Source organism: Camelina sativa, chromosome 15 (genome assembly GCF_030686135.1).
Source record: "Camelina sativa cultivar CO46 ecotype springtype chromosome 15, ASM3068613v1".
Lineage (NCBI taxonomy): Eukaryota > Viridiplantae > Streptophyta > Magnoliopsida > Brassicales > Brassicaceae > Camelina > Camelina sativa.
In genome coordinates, this window is record NC_141894.1 from 19,929,199 (window position 1) to 19,949,459 (window position 20,261).

At 34.0% G+C, this 20,261-nt stretch overlaps 1 long non-coding RNA gene and 1 pseudogene across 1 annotated transcript; both read left to right on the forward strand.

The window, feature by feature from the left end:
• Nucleotides 1-11,258: 11,258 nt before the first annotated feature.
• LOC147926895 (uncharacterized) lies at nt 11,259-12,527 on the forward strand (annotated as a pseudogene).
• Nucleotides 12,528-15,899: 3,372 nt separating this feature from the next.
• On the forward strand, nt 15,900-18,163 carry LOC109129203 (uncharacterized). The gene is made up of 3 exons (XR_015581405.1): nt 15,900-16,421; nt 16,670-16,841; nt 17,938-18,163. It is a non-coding gene; the product is annotated as an uncharacterized LOC109129203 (long non-coding RNA).
• The last annotated feature ends 2,098 nt before the right edge of the window (nt 18,164-20,261 follow it).

Sequence of the window (20,261 nt, forward strand, 5' to 3'; positions counted from 1 at the left end):
TCCATATGTGTACTAAATTTATATATTTACACTAAAGAAATACTAATTTAACAAAAACTATTTTAAACGGATAAAATAAATACTAATTTAATCAATTAGCCCGATAATTAATCTCCATCATCAAAAGTAATTAACGATATTATAAGAATTACGACTTAAAGATATCCTTAATTTAAGAAAATTAAAAACATAGTACCACACCACATAATAAGCGAGAGATTGTTTAACAAATACAAAAGTAAATTTAAGGTCTAGAGTTCAAAAAGATAGATGCATAAACCAAAACATAGATAAAGATTTCGATCCTTGATCCCATATTAGCACATGTTCTTCAAACCTCCTCTTCATTTGCCATTACATATGTTAAATAATGACGTGCAGCAAATTCAGAACTGCAGGAAAAATAACTGTAAGATATTTTTATTAAATAAAAAACTAATTTTAAAAATATAATTCTTACTTGGCTTTGTGATTTTCCAGACCCTCAATATTTGGTTGAAGGAATAGTCTTGAGGAGCCACTACAATTGACAATGCATGGTGCACCTACAAAACGAAAAGATCAATGGATTCAATTTAAATTTTTATTATTAAACATACTAAGGAAATAGACATACCTTCACTAACACCAAGTTTCCAGAATCGCAAAACACAAAACACTGGATGGGTTTTGTATGTTAGATGATATCCGTTTTGTCTCCATTGATGCATGAAATTTGAAGCATAATCCCTCTTAGCACAACACTTGAAAGTTTCATTCCTATATTTGTAGTTGCAGTACATTATTATTTACCTGATTTAACTTTATCCTAATATATTAACAATAGAGAATAAGAACAACAAATTTAATAATTTTATTACCTGCCATTCAAGAGAGTGAAGACTACTTCATCATAGTCGTCGGCTATCCCATCTTCGGCACTGATAGATCCATGAATTCTTCTTTGCTTAACAGCAACAATACAGCCAAAGACATCTAAAACGGAATAAACATTAAAATGAATTTTGATAAAAATACAACGATTCAAGCCAAACTATTTTTAAGTTCAAAGACTAACCAAAAGATGAGCCATCAATAGATCTTCCGTTTTTCATGTCGTCAAAGTCTTTGAAACGAAAGAAGTGAGAGGGACTCACATCGCCGAGAATGATCATTTCTGTATCATTCCAAGTTTTAATCTGGTAAGGATTTGTTGTGTTTCGATCCTTGAGTGTTGGTTTGATGACCATAAAATTGGATATCGAATACCATTCTCCGTCGTAGATATACTGAGGGGTTTTTTTCATCAGTGGAGTGTGAATGATAGTTGCTTCAATGGTGTTACCCTTGCATGTACAATAAAAATTTATATGAGCGATATTATAAAATCAGTTCATGTGTGAGTAATTTGCTATACACTGTATATAAACATACACCCAAAAAGTTCTATTTTTTACCTTTTCATCGACCAAAAGCATCACCCTTTTCGAGAAGAAGTCATGGACAAACCAAGTGCTCAAGACCTTTGCGGTAATCCTCCAATCTGTCCTTCCCGGATGCAAATCAGAAATTCGTGTTGTTGCCATGGGAATCTCTGCTCGTTAATTCTTTGTTCTAAGAGAATTTTTGAGAAGGATTTTTTTTTTTTTTTTTTTTGTGGTGATGGGAAACTGAAAGGTGTTAATAGTATCTTTATAAAGATATGAAGAGACCTTTCACTTCATTTTATAAAAAGTTGCGACTCTTAAATTTTATTTTAACTTTTTTAAATTATATTCATAAGTTATGATATATATGATATATTAATTTTGGCAAGCAAATTTAAAAAGATTGATTTTCTGAAGATCTGATTATGATCGCAATCAAATCATAAATCTCTGTATACCAGGGAAGGAAAATATATATAATTTAACAATGAAATTAAGGTGGTAAAACAATTAAGTTTCTTTGTTAATTTTATGTATTTAATAGTGTGGATTTGATAACCATTTTGGTATTTGTTATGTTTAATTTTTTTCTTCCATAAATGACATTGGTATATTCTCTTATATAAAATAAGGTATATGGACATTGATTATGATATAAATATAAAATCTATCATCACTTTAAAAAACTAAGATAAGGTATTCTTAAGACATCCCAGAAGAAATACCTGATATATATTTTTAAGAAGTATATTTAGTAATTTTAAGCATTGAATTGTGTGTATTTGAGAACCATTTGGTAGTTCTTTCGATGATCTAAATCAATGGTTTAGTTTTATTTTTCTTCCATTTTCGACGTTGGGATATTATCTTGCCTAACTATTATACTTTTCTTCTATTTTGGTGAGATTCAAGTTTTTTTCTTTTTTTATTTATTAGGGATATATTGTGATGTAAGTAAACGTCAGTTTTGTAATCGTATTACCTCTATACATTAACATATACAATAGTATATTAACCATAAAATGAAAATAGGAAGACAATGTATATTAACCATAAAATGAAAATAGGAAGGCAATTAGAGTTTTCATAAAATGAAAATAGGAAGAAAATTTATTTTATTAATATAGAAATCATGATAGATAAATTAAAATACTGAAAGCTGAATCATAAAAAAAATCTAAGAAAATGAAAGGAATATTATATAAAATCTTCAAAATAGTAAGATATCATTCTTCTAGTAATCCTCTAGCCAAACATGCATCCTTGTAAGAGTCATAGACCACACCATCAAACGTCCTCAAATCTTCATCACATCTTGGCCCTTTCAGAAAACGGAAAAGAAGTTGCAAATGAACATGACCATGAAACTTACTTGGAATATAAGATGTCCTAGTATTCGATACTGCCCTCATTCTTTTGATCCAACACATTTGTTCGGAATTCCAAGTAAAATACTTAGGTATATCCTCAAACGTGAGTTCTCTTGCTAAAGATGAGTTGTGGTTTAGATCAAACCAACCTAGAAGCAGTGGATCTTGAATGTCTTTCATTCTTTGGGTAAGTAAATCAATATGCCAGTGATGCTTTTGTTCCTTGTTTCTGTTAGGGTTTATATAAGTTAGACATCTAGGGTTTGTGTAATAATAAATAATAATAAACCACAATTGATCTTTTTGGTAGAAATAATATTCTCTGAAATATTCTCGTGGTATAAGTAAATATTAACATACAAATAAGCAAAGTAGTTGTTTACAATTAAGAACAAAATTTCGAAATATAATAAATCTTAACAACCGATATAAGCAAAGTAGTCGTTTCCTCTTTTTTTATGTAAATTGTATTTAAGATGCAAAATAAAATATACCAAAAGAACAATATCAAATCAGTTATTGAGATTGTGCCAATTTGTTTGTATTTGGTTAAAAAGAATAATTTATGGGATTTGTTTGATTTTTTAACACATTTTGACCTTTGTGCTATTTTTATAAAGAAATCAAAATGTATTAAACAAATTAAATGCGTGTTTGCTACTTCACCATAAAGAAACATAAAAAACAAACATACCAACATAAGGCAATTAGAAAAGAAGGGAAAAAAATCTAATTTATGTCCAAAGTTTGAAAACTGAGGATTGCTTTCTTTTGTATAGTGTGATTTCTTTACTTGCCCTTCTCAAAAGTCATAGTTGTCATCATCAGGATCTCTGTTGAAAGATATTCTAAAAAAATCAAATACAATTATTAGTAATAAGTATATTATAAAGAAAAAAATATATCATTTATTAACATTAAGAAGATACCTGTTTCTAAAATCATAGACTTCTGTATATGGTGGATCAATTAGAATAGTAGACATTGCAGGAACACTTTCAAGTTCGATTTTCTCACCTACAATTTGAATAAATTATTATGTTTCGTTATTAAGCAATCATGTAAATTGACATTATGGATTAAAAAAAAATACCATTTGCAGAATACTTTGGCTTCCAGAAACGCAGTACACCTATAATAGGAATTGTGAAGCTTCGAACCCAGTTTTGTCTAAAATAGTCAGCATGTTCATTGTAAGCAAGACAATGAATCTCTTCGTCGCTACAAAATATACGATTTCAGTAAATATCAAATTTTAAACAGTATATGTATATATTATTTTTCTTAAAAAGTTGTGTATTTGGAGAATTATTACTTTTCATTAATGAGATAAAAACGTATCACCCTGTCCATCCATTAAACTGAGTAGAAGTATCTTTGTCGAGATACCTAATAGGCTGCACACGGACTATTCGGCCCATAATCTCTGCAAGTGATAAATTTAGTAGGTTAAAAATTAAACCAAAGAATACCAATAAACTATACAAATCATTATTAATATATAGTAATACCTAAGCATCTGTTACTGTCGGCATGATAACCATCAAAAAATGTATCCCATGAAACATAGTCGATGAAATGATTGGTGGTCCTTGCTTCAGTGTATTCAACTCTCGTTTTCTTCCTTCAATAGTATGCGAAGAGTAATATAGGATAAACTAATAACCCTTCTGGTGTTGACAACTTGGAAAGTAGTTATGATTTTCCAAGCATCTTCTTCAAATTGATCCGATAAATATTGGATCAAGTGATTAGGAATGGTTATGAACATTTTATCACCCTGTATTCATATAAATATAGAAAACGAAGAACAAAAGGGTTATTACAGAGACAAATGTACATATGTGTTAAAACTACAGTAGTTTTAAAAAACTGAAAACTTTTACTTACAAATATATCACAAACAATCATTTCGATACAATCATCTTCTTCATCTCTCTTTCGCCATTTACGAAGAACCTTCACACAAATACGACCATAAGAATCCCATGTATACATGTTACGTAGTCGATCAAAGCCGAGATTCATGATATCAGTTAAAGAAGGAAACAAAAATATTCTTTTTGGAAGGAAGTAAAATAATTTTCACGTTTGATGAATATCAAGTATTGCAAAGAAGAATTTATATATAGGGTTAAAGATGCCTATTGAGATTTCGAGATTCACCTAATTTGATATTATATTTCAATAAAAGCGTAATTATCGGGATTATATTCAATGTATTACGGAAAAAACTGTCATTAAAGATGACTTGCATGAACTTTTGCTTGAAAACAGAGAAGATTCAGTTATCAACTGAATTTTCTTTTTTATTCAACTAAGAATGAATTAAAAAGAGATGTGTATACATTGAATGTTTTTCTCAAATTATACACAAAATTATGTACTGATTAAAACTTACATTATTACAATTTCTATATTTAACAATATAACATATATAAAATGTATAGAAGATAGAAATGATAAATATTCATTAAAAATTTTCAAACTCTAAACCATAAACATATAGAAATATAGAAATTAACCACATAGCTTCATATCGAAAATAATTCAAAATAATCAAGATAGATAATAAAAAATACCAAATGTCTTAATAAAAAATACCATAAACCATAACCAATGTCGAAATTCAAAATAATCAAGGTAGATAATAAAATCAAAGGAAATTAATTCAACAAATGGTCTAGTTCCTTAGAAACAGCAGCAACATTAACAGCTTCTTCATTAACCAACATAGAACAATGTTTTTTGGATGTAGATGATTGGTCATCTCCTTCAAATTCGTTTGATGAACCTCTTTTTGATGATGGTGTGGAAGAGGTTGAAGCATCCACATCAGATGCTCACCCCCATCAGTAAGCATTAAAGAACCCTAATTACGTATAATTTTACAGTTATTAATTTAATGTCTACAAATAACCATATTGGAAATCCAATTTATATAAAAATATTGATACCTGACCACCAGATAACATTGAAGAAGGATCTACATATGTGTCCGAAGAGACAATCTGGGGAGCAATTTTATTCCCGTCAGAGCACAATGCAGCCACATTGTAAGTGGTGGAGTTCCCCCTAATATGCTTTGACTCGATAGAAAGAAGGAACTCGAATGTCTGGCCTTGTAAAGCTTTAACTTCGAGAGGAATAGAATCATGATCTTCTAGCTGATTTATATATAAGCAAAGTAGATTGTTTTAAAATATCTAAAGATTCGTCTAAAACCAAATAAAACATCAAACAGCTATAAACATGAATAATGACCAAATTGTATCTATTGTTTAAGAGCTCTGAAGCTTGCATTCCAACCATATCGGCAGCGAAGCTGTCAAAAACCATACATTTCATTTCTCCAGTATCGTCTTTGACTTTTAGATAAATCCAGAACCTTAACATTGTTTGATGTGAAAATCAGTTGATTTACTGTTAGTGTTATATAACATTATATACTATATATAATTTAGGTGTAAAATTTAAGTAAAATACTTACTTGGGAGAGACATTTGCTGTGTACTCTTTGCAATACTCACAAAAAAACTTTAGTGATGGTTTTTGCTTTTCATCTTCCAACTTAATGTCTTGCATTACGATAGTCTTTTTATTGCATTTTTTACACGCAATGTAGACCCAAGCATAGTCATTATTATAATGAAATATATTATAATAATTATTTAATAGACTATAAATAAGTTGGAGGTATGAAAAATACGTACCGTTGTAAAAATTGACTTTAGCAAATCTTATTAAGCAGAAAACAATACCATCGGTAGACTCGTGGCAAGCTTTACTTATTATTTGGGAGCAAGTACCCCAAAGAGTACACAAAACACGTGTATCCCTGTTTAAAAAAGAGTTGTAAGAACAGGTAGATGGATAAATTGTAAAAAACAAAATGTTATATCAATAAAACTTACTCAGAATTTCTCAGGTGAAAATCAATTTTGGTAGTTGGTTTGTTAGTTGAAGTTATTTCTTTAACTTCACCACAGTCGACAACTTGACCAAAGAAATCTGAGGTAAAACGTTTTGGTTAATTTTTAAGTAAAAAGTAGGACATATTAATATTAAATCTAATATGATAGACGTACCAAATAAAAAACTTTCGTTTTGCTTCCCGGCCAGAACATTTTCATAAGATGCTAATGAAAGAAACATATCATCAGATATATTATCAGAAGGGTTAACTACTGTTCTCGAAGTGAAAAGAATCTTCCATTTCAATTCAGATAGCTTCACAGCACCATAAGTAGGAGACAAATTAAAAGTCGAAATAAAGATCCAACTCCCTTCTTTGAGTTTCCCTTCATACGATCTGATTTGATCCCTTTTCACAGTAGCAGCTATCTTATCACCCTACAAAAACAAAAAAATGATTCAAAAATAAGGTAATAATAGTGTTAAATATGAACGATAATAATGAAACGAATGATTACTACCGCAGCATCTGCTAAAAACATTTCAATGGCTTCTCCGATTTTGACATTGTAATGCCTCCATAGATGCAAAATCCTAACTTGTATAAGCCAGTTTACTCTATAGGGCCTGAGTAACTTAAGAGGGGTAATGGGGAGAGGTGAGCCTAACATTTCCCTTTGTTAAGCAAATGGTTGTGTATGAAAATATGTGGTGTTTCTACAATGAGTATGTTCTTATATATATAATTTTTACAATGGTGTATCGAATATTCACACCGATAAGGAAGGTGGTATTGATTTAATGAGACGATAATATCAAGACGAATAAAGATCTCTATACTAAAAGAGTTAAGGTATAGTCGATATTATGATAGAATATCGGTTACCATATATTGTTAGAATTTAAGCAAAATCATGGATTTATATGGTAACAATAGTAGTCGGTTTAGATATTTTTGGAAAATATTTAAAAGTACTATATATCGAGCACGCTAAATTAACGACGTATGCGGGATTTTTTATTAGTAAGATATATAAGGAATATTAATAACGATAAGTTGAGATAATTATGGAATTGATTTAATGGTATTACATGTCGACCAAGATAAATATACATAGAATGCGGGATTTCTTAGATTTCTTTGATTCGTTTGTTAATATGGCCGGCAGACCCAATAACTTTGTTTCGTTAGGTAATATGGGCCGGCAGACCCAATATTTATAAGTGAACAAATAATTTTTAATTTAACGGTTAAGATGTACATTGTTGAGCGGTCAGGATTTAAGCATAAGATCCAAAATCTTAAAACGGGTCATATAGGATCCGCGTGTTTATCCGTTTAGAGGGGGTGTGAAATTTCGTCGTTACCCTCTAAAAAATTCGAATATTTGTTTATAACTCCAATGGCATACCCTTGTAATTTCTTACAAAACGAAGGTTTAGTCCATAAACTGTGTTTCAAAATAATAGTAGGGATTTGGGAAAAATGTCATTAAAATCCCCAACTCTATATTTTCGTTGATTTAAATCCCAAATTCTGCTTTTGGAGGAAAAAACACCAATTATTTGTTGACTTCCAAATAAATCGCAAACTCTTGTTGACCTAGCCTTTTGAGGCACAACATTAAGTGGTCAAACGGAAAAATTAAACGGAGTTAATTATCCTGTTAACGAGATCCGTTAATAGCAAAACGACGCTGTTTATAACACCCTAAAACCCCCAAATTAAGAAATCGATTCTCAATTTTCTCAATTCACAAACCCTAATAGATCTCAATTTATCTTTTCTTCTTTAATTTCAATTTTCTTCTTCGGTTTCTCTCTTCTTCTTCGAGTTGACGAGATGAGTTCTAGCTCAAAGACATCGGTGGTAGCTTCGTTCGACCGTGGAGTGCCATTGAAGTGTGTTTGTGGAGTCGGTGTAACGATCTTTACATCGAGAACTGAAGAGAATCTTGGTCGACCGTTCTTCTGGTGTATAACAAAAAGAGATCTGGAATCTTCTCGTCATCGAAGATATCATGTTCGACTAGGGTTAGATCGATTAGGGTTTGTGAATTGGAGAAATTGAAAATCGATTTCTCAATTTGGGGGGTTTTAGGGTGTTATAAACAACGTCATTTTGCTATTAACGGATCTTGTTAACAGATAATTAACTCCGTTTAATTTTTCTGTTTGACCACTTAATGTTGTACCTCAAAAGGCTAAGTCAACGAGTGTTTGCGATTTATTTGGAAGTCAATAAATAATTAGTGTTTTTTTCCTCCAAAAGCAGAGTTCGGGATTTAAATCAACGAATATGTAGACTTGGAGATTTTAATGATATTTTTCCCTATATGATTTGTAAGCATTTAAATGGAGTTTTTTTAGTAATGCCACTCGCCAACCCAGTTACTGGGAGGATCGTAGTTGCAAGTGATGAAGGTTTTTGACCATTCTTGCATCTCACTTTTACACATACCAAGTTCTCCGTGTTTCTCCACACAACCTGAATATAGTGGCTACACTGTTGGTCCCAAGCACATCTGTTGGAATTATAATCGTAGTCAAATTGCTAGCCCACCCATATGTCAACCGCTGCAACGCCTTTCATGCCATTCTCTCATCACGACGTCAAGATATTAGTATTGAAAAACAGAAAATATGATAATTATAACAACATGAATATAGAAAATACCAAATAGTATGCGAAGGTCACGTTTGATCCCTAAGCTCAAAATCAATGTTCGAAGGTGTATTTTATAGTTTTCAGTAAGTTATGTATTTGGTGATGATAGTTCTCGTTTAGGTGTAAAATATTTATAGGGTGCTTTCTTCTGCAAGACAATAATAGTTCAATTAGCAACTAATTAGAGAGAAAAATCTGTGTAATCATTTTTATTAAAGAATATGCTAGGAATCATGCATTATTACTTTGATTAGGGAGAATTTTTTTTTTCAAGTTTAGGAAATGTTATATCTATTTAATTAATTATCAAATTAGTATTTAATGTAATTAATTATGTGAAGTTAATGTACAAATTTCCGTTAAAGGTAAATCTTAGTTGTTAAACATTTTAAATTAAATATGAAATATTAAATATAGTGGCAGTCTTGTAAATAGGTGGCAACTTCAGGATTTATTTGCTAAATATACTTGAAAAATGTATATAAAGATATATGCATCGAACATATTCTAATCCAAATACTAAACTAAAGTTTGCAGGTTGAACAACACGCTGTTGTTTTTTCTAATACCCCACTTAGACTCCGAATATGATTTGGGTACTCTTGTATTAGCTGAGGATCCACGCAAATAACCATTAGCAAGAAGAGAAGCCATGGTCCGTACAACCTTCGTTGAGTCTAGGTGTTTAATTTGGTGGTGTGACCAAATGTATAATCAATTAATAGTTTTTTTTTTAACCAAAAAAAAAAAGTTTTTTACCTTTTGAAGTATGAATTCATTCATATTATATTGATTCTAACTGTGTGCTATGATTGGTGCATATGATGAGGAAACATGATTATATTTATATATTTACGCCTTTTACGTGAATTTATTCATCGGATCGGACATAACTTGGGACGTTTCGGTCATATATATGGATTCTTTGCCGCGGTATATATACTGATTCTTTGCCGCGGTATATATACTGTGCTTATGAAAATGACGTTGCTGAATTCTTAAAATGCAATATCTTGGGACGTTTCGGTCATATATATGGCTTCACGCTATTCTCCTTCTATGTTCGATTTCTCGTATCTTTGCTTTATGTTTTGGAGTGCCCTTTTCCTTGTGGCTTCTAATAGTGTGGATTTGGAAAACAAAAAATTGCTTAAATAAAAGAATTTGCCTAATTTCTCGTATCTTTGCCTAATGACGTATATGGCTTCACGATATTCCCTCTTCATGTGTGAATTTGGAAAAAAATTGCATATACGACGAATATAGGGTTATAAGTTTTTACCTTTTCTGTCTCGTCTACTCGCAAAATCAAATCTTATATACATTACTTTTTTCGAGGAAACAAGACTTACTTATGCTTGCGTTGTCAGCTTATCTTTTGCCAATGTCTTTGTTTCGTCGTTGCACTTATTGAGAGATATAGGTGTGTATATGTAATATTCCTATTGTCTAAGTCTAGTTGTGCAATATATGTAATTACTTAGGTTTAATTGTATCAGTATGTATATAAGGGCTTTAGCCTCCGATGAATGCAGACAAGAAAACCTTTTATCCCAAACTAGTTTTCTTGACATGGTATCAGAGCAATACCTAAAATTTTAAGCTTTACGATTTTTGGCTCTTCTACATCTTTGATCTGTTTTTCTATTTTTCTTTGACCTAAGTATCTCGATCTATTCTAATCGATATACTCTCTCTACTCTATCTACGATGACAGAAGAATCTGCTACTAAACCTACCTCTACCATGACGTCTACTCGTTCTGAATCTATGCGTCGGAGAATTGATCTTTATGATCTCTCATATGGGGATAACCCCGGATCTATCATCTCGCAGCCACAATTGCGAGGAAGCAACTATGATGAATAGGTGCTGAATTTACGTCTTGCCCTTCGCGCAAGGAAGAAGTTCGGTTTTGCGGATGGATCAATTCTCAAACCTAGTGATGACTCGGATGACCTTGAGGACTGGTGGGCGAATAACGCCATGGTGGTTTCGTGGATCAAGCTTACGGTGGCGCCGGATTTGAGCAGTTCGCTGTCTCACCATGAAATTGCTTGTGATCTGTGGACGCATATACAAAAGCGTTTCTCAATGAAAAACGGGCAAAGGGTTCAGCGACTCAAAACATAACTTGCCAATTGCCAGCAGAAAGGTACAGCTGTGGAAGCGTACTATGGGAAGCTTACCAAACTGTGGACGAGTCTTGCGGATTTTCAGAGAGGTAAAACTGTGGAAGAGATTGCAAAGGAGCGTGAGGAGGATAAGCTTCACCAGTTTCTTATGGGTTTAGATGGGTGTAGTGAAATCTTTTCTCCTATCTCGTGATCCATTGCCTTCTCTTGATGAAGCATATCATGTTGTGACTCAAGATAAAGAGTCTAAGAGAGGGAACCGGTTGCTGGAAGAACGCAACGAAGGTGCGAGTTTTGCAGTGCAAACTGTGGTTCGTTTGCGTCAACAGAGTGTGCTTCGTGATCCAGCTGCGGTTTGCACTAGCTGTGGACGAACCGGACATCTTGCTGCCAATTGCTTTTGCAAGATTGGCTATCCTTGGTGGTGGGGTGATCGTCCACGGTCGAGTGGCTAGAAGCTCCCGACTACACAATCGGGAAGCGTGAGTGGCTCTCATGTTGAACGACGTGGAGCTCTGCCTATGCCATCTAAGAGTGTCGAACCTGCTCATGCCAACCAGGTGGTACTTGCTAGACCAACTGCAGTTGCTAATTCGGTTATCACGGAGGCTGATCGTTCGGGAATTATTGGCTTAAGTGATCACGAATGGGAATCCTTGAAGAAGATGTTTAACGAACGCCAGCCAGACACACATGAGCGACTCTCGGGTAAGTATTTTATCGAATCATGGGTTATTGATACAGGGGCTTCTAATCACATGATGGGAAGCATTGATTTCCTTGTTGAAGTTTGTGATATGCCCCCGGTGTATATCAAGTTACCGGACGGTCGTTTTAATGTGGCAACTAAAAAAGGGACTGTGTGTTTGGGTTCAAAGCTGAGATTGTCGGATGTGTTTTTTGTGGATAGTCTTCAGTGCCATCTTATTTCAGTTTCTCAACTCACTAGAGATAGGGGATGTATCTTTCAGATCTCTGATAGACTTTGTGTTGTTCAGGACCGCATCACACAGATGCTGATTGGAGCCGATGAGCTTGTGAACGGATTCTATTTCTTTAGAGGAGTGGAGGTAGCGGCAATGACACAAATCTTGGACCAGCAAACTGATAATCGGTGGCATCGACGTTTGGGACATCCCTCATCTAAAGCAATGGAGATGTTGAAGTTATCTAATAAGAATACTAGTAGTTGTGGTTTTGATTCAAAGTCTTGTGACGTTTGTATACGCTCTAAGTAAACACGTGATTCTTTTCCTTTGAGTATTAATAAGACATCAACGGTTTTTGAATTAGTTCACTGTGATCTTTGGGGTCCTTATCTGACAACGACAATTTGGGGGTCAAGATTTTTTCTCACCATAGTTGATGATTATTCACGAGCCGTATGGCTTTATTTGTTGCCATAAAAATCACATACAACTTCTACACTACGTGATTTTGTCTCTCTTGTTGAGCGACAATTTGATAAGAAGATTAAGACAATTCGGAGTGATAATGGATCCGAGTTTCTTTCTCTTAGTGGTTTCTTCCGTGAAAAAAGAATCATTCATGAGACTTCTTGTCTTGGGACACCCCAACAGAACGGTCGCGTCGAGCGCAAGCATCGCCATATACTAAACGTTGCGCGGGCTTTACGTTTCCAAGCTGCTTTTCCTGTGGAATTTTGGAGTTTTTCTGCACTGACCGCATGCTACTTGATTAACCGCACACCGACTGCGGTTCTTAATGGGAAGACTCCCTTTTAGATGCTATATGATCGACCACCACCAATGAATCACCTTCGGGTGTTTGCTTGCTTATGTTACGTTCATGATCAACGCAGGGATGGTGATAAGTTTGCTTCTTGGAGCAATAAGTCGATTTTTCTTGGTTATCCGTTTGGGAAAAAGGGTTGGAAGGTCTATAATCTTGATAGTGGTGTGATTTCTGTTTCACGTGATGTCATTTTCATGGAAACGGAGTTTCCATATGCTGTCATGCCTTCTACGAGTACGGACCAGCCTTCGTTGGTATCTTCTAATCTTGTGAATGCTCGACCTGACAAGGATACTGATTGCTGTGATGAGTTTTTCTCTTTACTTCCTAATGTTCGTTCCTCTCATACTCTACCCTCGGCTGTTGTTCCAGTTGCGCAGGGTGTGGACTTGGTTTCACTGCCTGTTTTAGGTTCTGCGGCTGTACCGCCACATACGGATACTGTTCTCGAGTCTTCTCCGCGTCCATCTCCTGTTTTGTGCTCTCCATCCCCGACTGAGTCTTCTAACGAGTCTCCAGATTCAGAAAATGTTGAAGAAGTGATTCCCATGGGCAGAGGTTGTTGACAAAAGTTTGTTCCCACTAAACTTCATGATTACGTCATTAACATGGCACAAGTTGAGTCTGATGGTGATTTCACGGACACCAGTTGGTATCCCATCGACTCTTATGTTGATTGCTCTCAGTTTTCAGAGCATCATCGCGCTTTCCTTGTGGCTATAACTACCGGTGTAATTCCAAAAACATATGCTGAAGCGTTTCTTGATGAAAATTGGCGGAATGCGGTCCGTGTGGAAGTTGATGCTCTTGAGGATCAGGGCACTTGAACTGTAAAGACTCTTCCTTTAGGGAAGAAAGCTTTGGGTTGTAAATGGGTCTTTACTTTGAAATATCAGTCGGACGGGACGCTTGAACGATATAAGGCTTGATTGGTCGTTCTTGGCAATAAACAAACAAAGGGTTTGGATTACAACGAGACCTTTGCACCCATGTGCAAGATGATTACAGTTCGTTCCTTTCTTGAAGTAGATGTTTCTCGTGATTGGGAGGTTCATCAAATGGATGTACATAATGCGTTCTTACATGGGGACTTAGACGAAGAAGTGTATATTCGGTTTCCTCCGGGGTTTCAAACTGATGATAAGACAAAGGTTTGTCGTCTACATAAGTCTCTATATGGTCTACGTCAAGCGCCCTGGAGTTGGTTTGCTAAACTCTCTACGGCTTTGAAAGACTATGGTTTTAAACAATGTGTGAAGGATTACTCTCTTTTCACTTTTGCGGATGCGGATACACGGATTCATGTTCTTGTGTACGTTGATGATCTCATTGTTACTGGTAGTTCTCCACAGATTATCGCTGGTTTCAAGACCTATTTAAGTTCATGCTTTCATATGAAAGATCTTGGTATTTTGAAATACTTCTTAGGCATTGAAGTGGCTCGTAATTTTGAAGGCATGTAATTGTGTCAACGGAAGTACACGCTTGATATCATTTGTGACTCGGGTTTGCTTGGTGCCAGACCGGTATCTCATCCTCTTGAACAAGACCATCACCTCGTGCGAGCTGGTGGGGCGGTTCTTCCGGATCATTTCATGTATCGTCGATTAGTGGGCCGTCTTATTTATCTCAGTGTGACACGCCCAGCTATCTCTTATGCTATTCATATGCTCTCACAGTTTATGCTCCACATGAGCTTCATTGGGAAGCTGCTCTTCGTGTGGTTCGTTATTTGAAGAACAATCCAGGACAGGGCATTCTCTTACGTGCTGGTACGGATCTGCGTATTACGGCGTGGTGTGACTCTGACTTTGCTGGTTGCTCACTTAGTCGTCGCTCGCTCACAGCTTGGTTTATTCAGCTTGGTGGTTCTCCAGTCTCTTGGCGCACAAGGAAACAGGATGTGGTTTCGTGTTCTTCGGCTGAGGCTGAATATCGTTCGATGGCGGAAACGGTGTGTGAACTTCTATGGTTACGGGAGCTGCTTATGTTTCTTGGTGTTGATTGTTCTTATTCGATCCCACTTCATTGTGACAATCAGTCGGCTATTCATATTAGTAAGAATTCGGTGTTTCACGAACGCACGAAGCATATTGAGGTTGATTGTCATTTTATCTGAGATGAGATCCTCTGTGGTGTTATTGCTCCTCAATATGTTGGTACTAAAAAACAGCTTGCTGATATTCTTACTAAAGCACTTGGACGAAAGGAGTTTGATGAGTTTCATGGCAAGTTGGGTATTTGTGATTTTCATACTCCAACTTGAGGGAGGGGGGTGGGGTATTGAGAGATATAAGTGTATATATGTAATATTCCTATTGTCTAAGTCTAGTTGTGCAATATATGTAAGTACTTAGGTTTTATTGTATGAGTATGTATATAAGGGTTTTAGCCTCCGATAAATACAGGCAAGAAAACCTTTTATACCAAACTAATTTTCTTGACAGCACTCCTCCCCTCATTCCTCTATTATAAAGTAATTAAGCAAAATAGTATTACCAAGTCATGTGAAGGTGATATCAGAAATTGTGACAAAGCAATAAGGCTTGTCCATGTTAAACTATTCTTTTGCCTTGTGAATTATGATTAAGGGTAGGCATTTTATGTCTAATCACCTCTTCATGGCCCCTAGCATCGACACCAAGGGTTTGGTGAGTTAATTATGAGATAAGCATTTTTTTGGAGAGGTATTGTCTATTTAAGCATTTTTGTCCGTGATTGTCAAAATAGGCATTTATTTTACACAAGAATGACGAATTTACCCTCTAGAAACTGATCAAAAATTTCGAGGTTTTAATTGATTTTTGTTGTTTGCTGCACGCGACCATTCCTTCGAGCTTGGCATGGTCGTTACCGGTGAATGGTGATGATGGGTCATCAACCTTTCCACAAGCCACCTATCTACGACAGTGGAACCTGACCCGAAGAAATACTTGTATGGTGAAGGTGCGAAGGAAGCGGTGGCGACGGAGGTTATGAGATTGGAGCGACGGATCTTTCAATTGCTTGAAATTTAAGGACCTGCTTTGTCCTATTTGTATGCAGATAATTAATAATGCTTTTCTCCGGCTTGTGGTCATAGTTTCTGCTATCATCGCACATGATAAGAACAAGAGCGATTCCCCTTGTTCTAGCCAAAATCTGACTAACAATTATCGCTCTTACTCATAAGGTTAGAGTTTTCTATTCCTTTCTCTAGTTTTCTCATAATTTGTGTTTGGCGAGTTAGTTATATGATTTTTTTCAGTCGATGATAGTGAAGATTTTGTGGTTTTGTCGTCTTTACTTTTAAATACAAGTTTGAGTATTAGCTGCTCGGTTGTGTTTTAGCTTTTAATCGAGGTCAGTTTTTTCATTTGCAGCTTCTACTTTCTTCACTCTGCTTATGTTGCTTCTACTTTCCTCACTCTGCTTTTGCAGCTTAAGTTCTAACTTCTAAGAAATTTCTACCAACAGTAGTGAAGCTAAAGCTGAAAAGGGTGGACGGAAGAGAAAGATCGATGCAGAGCAACAAAAAATTAAGAAGAACGATAAAAAGGAAGGAAGTCATGGCTGTGTACTCTGCTCCTACTTACCGTCGCACCTTTCAATGGTATTTTATTCATCTCTAGACTCTAGAATACATGTGATCTTGATTTTGTGAGCATATTGATGTATCCCTGGATAGTTTGCTGTGAAAATTTAGTTTGAGCTTCGATTTTAATTTGAAATGTTTGCAAGGCTAGGCTTCTAATCATATTGTAGTGGTTTGATCTAGGATCTAGAGTTCGATCAATCATCTTCGATGCATTCTGAAAAAGAAATCTTGGAATCAAAATTGGATTGTATGAGAGATGTATGATTATATCCTCTCTGTTTGGTCACGTATGGTTGCTGAGAACAGAGATTGGAGTCCATATCTTTTAGGTAAAAATATTGAAAATTAAAACTCATATGTTTTAAAACTTATGGGGTTACAGTTTATAGTGATACATACTTTTGTGGAACTTCCTTTTAAAAATCATTATTTGTGGATTTTATTGTTATTTCTAGTGGTTTTGATGGAGATATAACATCTGTTCTCGCATTGGTAGTCATGTCATTTACAATATGTGTGTTTCATTTGGTGTTTGGGTTCCCTCAGTTATACTTCCTTAGGGTTTAGTGTTCTGCGGTTAACTAGCTACTTGGGTTCCCTCAGTTGTAGTTCCTTAGGGTTTAGTGTTCCGTAATAAAAATGCGGTTAACTAGCTGCTTGGGGTTCCCTCTGTTATACTTCTTTAGGGTTTAGTGTTCTGCGGTTAACTGGTTACTTGGGTTCCCTCAGTTGTAGTTCCTTAGGGTTTAGTGTTCCTTAATAAGAGTGCGGTGAACTAGCTACTTGGGGTTCCCTCAGTAATAGTCCTTAGGGTATAGTTTTTCTTAATACATGTGTGTGTGTTTGATTCGGTCCAATACATTAGTTGTCCTCATTTACGTTCCCTTAATACTCTTCCCCTTGTAAGTTCTGTTAAGTACATTGGCTTCTACTAGCCGCCGAACTCTTCACTCACGAGGTATACATACTCGAGTCCATGAATTTCTTCCTTTCTCTATGATTTCTTGCTATATTTGAGCTTATATGACAATGTTTGTTTAATGGTTTGCTTGTTATTAATTATCTTCCTGAACAAATCATTTTTACATGGTTGGTGGCGTCGACGAGATAGTTGTAAAGGCAAAAAACTTTTCCAAGAAGTCGACAGCTTAAAGGACTGATTTATTTCTTTTTTTTCATAGCTGTTGTATAGTTGTCTTATGAGATCAAAGGTTGATAAGTATATGTAATTTTGATTAGTTTTTTCTACTTCTTGTTTTGGTATTTAGGATTGACAATGAAAACCAAACAATTGCTAATTTACGTTATTTATGAAGACTGAATGTCTCTCTTTTTCATGTTGGTTGTGATGAAGAACGTGCGTTAATTCTGCAGTGGATCATTTTCAAGCACCACCAATTTTACTAGGGATAATGTTGTCTTTTTGCTATCACAAAAAATGCCCAATTTTGAAAGCTTGGATAAAAGTACCTAAAATGAAAGTTTTGTTAGAACAAATGCCTAAATCAACAATAACCCCAGGGTTTGGTTGATAAATGCCTTACTTATATTCACAATAAGACCAAAATTTCAACCCCTAGTTTGGCATGGAATTTGGCACAAGATGCAAGATCACATCCGTAGTAGAGAACGATGCTCATGAACCATGATCTTTTTTTTTTCTTTTTTATTAAAAATCAGTTTGACCCTTTTAAATAGTATTGGGATATGAGGTTTATATAATCTGTTACAAGATCTTACACTACATAAGTAGGTTTTGGAAGATCGCATTTGGAAGATCAAAAGAAATCCAGGTAAAAACAATAAAAAAACATTTGATTAAAGAAGCTTGTCGAATTATTCAAAAAAATAAAAGCTTTATTACAACTACATTGAACTTGGAGCATGAGAGCACACAATGGGTAACAATGTTTGTGAGATACTTCGCTTGTTTCAAGGTTCCATCCACTCCAACAAAGTAAGATAGTTTTAAAACAGACCATAACATTTTTTACGAAAAAAAATTGGTAATGGATTCTAACATAAATTCATTTAAAAAAAAAAACTCTAAACATATGTTATCTTTTATATATAATTAAATTTACATAATTATTAATTTATGTTATAAATGGAACTATAGTCTATATATTTACATAGATACTTCGAACATACCTTTTTCGAAAAGTTAACTATGATTACATACAGTAGAACCTCTATAAATTAATACTCTTTAAATTAATACTCGCTATAAATTAATAAATTCTTCCGGTTCCGAGTTGGGCCGGTGTAAAAAATGACACATTTCGATAAATTAATAAGATAATATTTTTTTTTGGAAATCCTATGTAAAAATATAGTTCCATCAATATCATAAATTAATAATCAAATAATATTAATATATATATATATATATATATATATATCTAAGAAAATCTAGTGAAATACTGAAATATGACTCTATTGTTGTTTGCATATTCTTGAATTTACATTCTTATTGGAGCTCATCTCTAATATCTTTCATTGTCGTATTCTCAAATCACATCCAAAAATTAAGAAAAGTTCTAAATGAGATAATTGCTTCTTTATATGTAACTGGTTTTAAAATTACCACAATATCTTATTCAACTTCATCATTACCATGAATGATACTAATAGAAATTTCTTCTAAACTCTAAACTTCTAACATCTATCATTTTTACCTAAACTCTAAACTTAGCAATTACAATAGACAAGATAATAAATTAAGAAATTTTTTTAAAAATATGAATGATAACAAAAGTATCTTATTTTATAATACATAATTTTCAAAATTATGAAAATTAAAAATCTCTTCATAAATTAATATTTTATTAATTTATCGATAAATTAATAATTATTAATTTATCGATAAATTAAAACCTCTTTAAATTAATAAAATTTCATGGTCCCGACCTTATTAATTTATAGAGGTTCTACTGTATTCCTTGAGCTTGTGACCTTTATAACATGTTGATGTTAAGGCACAAACCCTCCTTTAACGAAAGAATTAGATCATCGAGAGAATATAAAGCACAAAAATATCAATTCGGTCGCTAATAAGCCATAAAACCGATAATCAAGACTATTCTTTTGAAATATTAAAATACTAGTATTATAGTCGGTGCTATACACCAAAATTATATTATTTTATTTTAATTTTATTGGTGGAGTGACTTGTGCTTTGTAGTATAAAGAATATTCAAAACTATTGATTCCGTTCAATATGAAAACTGTAATAAACCTCTGAAAACTTTTAAACATAGGATTGAGAAATGGTAGATTTTTTTTTTAACAATTTAATTCGGCCTCCTGATGTAATTTATCCCAACATGACAGATCATTTAAATATGACTATATGATAAAAAAAAAAAAAAACAATTTCTTTTTTTCTCCTTTGTTCTGGTAAAACCTTCATTCCCTTCTGCACACCTACATGTT